Here is a 497-nt window from a genome sequence, read left to right as displayed (position 1 = left end):
AACTGGTAGCCAGTGCAAGGAGATAAAGAGAGATGTAACATGGGCTATTTTGGGCTCGTTGAAGACCAGTCGTGCCGCTGCATTCTGAATCATTTGTAGAGGTTTGATTGTGCTTGATGGAAGTCCAGCCAGAAGAGAATTGCAGTAGTCCAGCCTAGAAATGACAAGGGCCTGGACAAGAAGTTGTGCAGCATGCTCCGTTAGAAAGGGCTTGATCTTTCTGATGTTGTGCAATGCAAACCTGCAAGATCGAGCAGTCTTTGCAATGTGGTCTTTGAAGGTCAGCTGGTCATCAAAGATTACATCAAGATTTCTGACCGTAGTCGATGGGGTAATTGTAGAAGAACCTAGCTGAATGGTGAAATCATGCTGTAGAGTTGGAGTGGCAGGGAAGACAAGAAGTTCAGTCTTTGCCAGGTTGAGCTGTAGGTGATGTTCTTTCATCCATGCCGAGATGTCCGCCTGGCAGCCTGAGATCCGTGCAGCTACCGTTGGAT

This window comes from Sinocyclocheilus grahami, unplaced genomic scaffold, assembly GCF_001515645.1.
Source record: "Sinocyclocheilus grahami isolate Dianchi unplaced genomic scaffold, SAMN03320097.WGS_v1.1 scaffold429.1, whole genome shotgun sequence".
NCBI classification, from domain to species: Eukaryota; Metazoa; Chordata; class Actinopteri; order Cypriniformes; family Cyprinidae; genus Sinocyclocheilus; species Sinocyclocheilus grahami.
The sequence above is the reverse complement of the archived record's forward strand: the minus strand, read 5'-3'. Positions refer to the sequence as shown.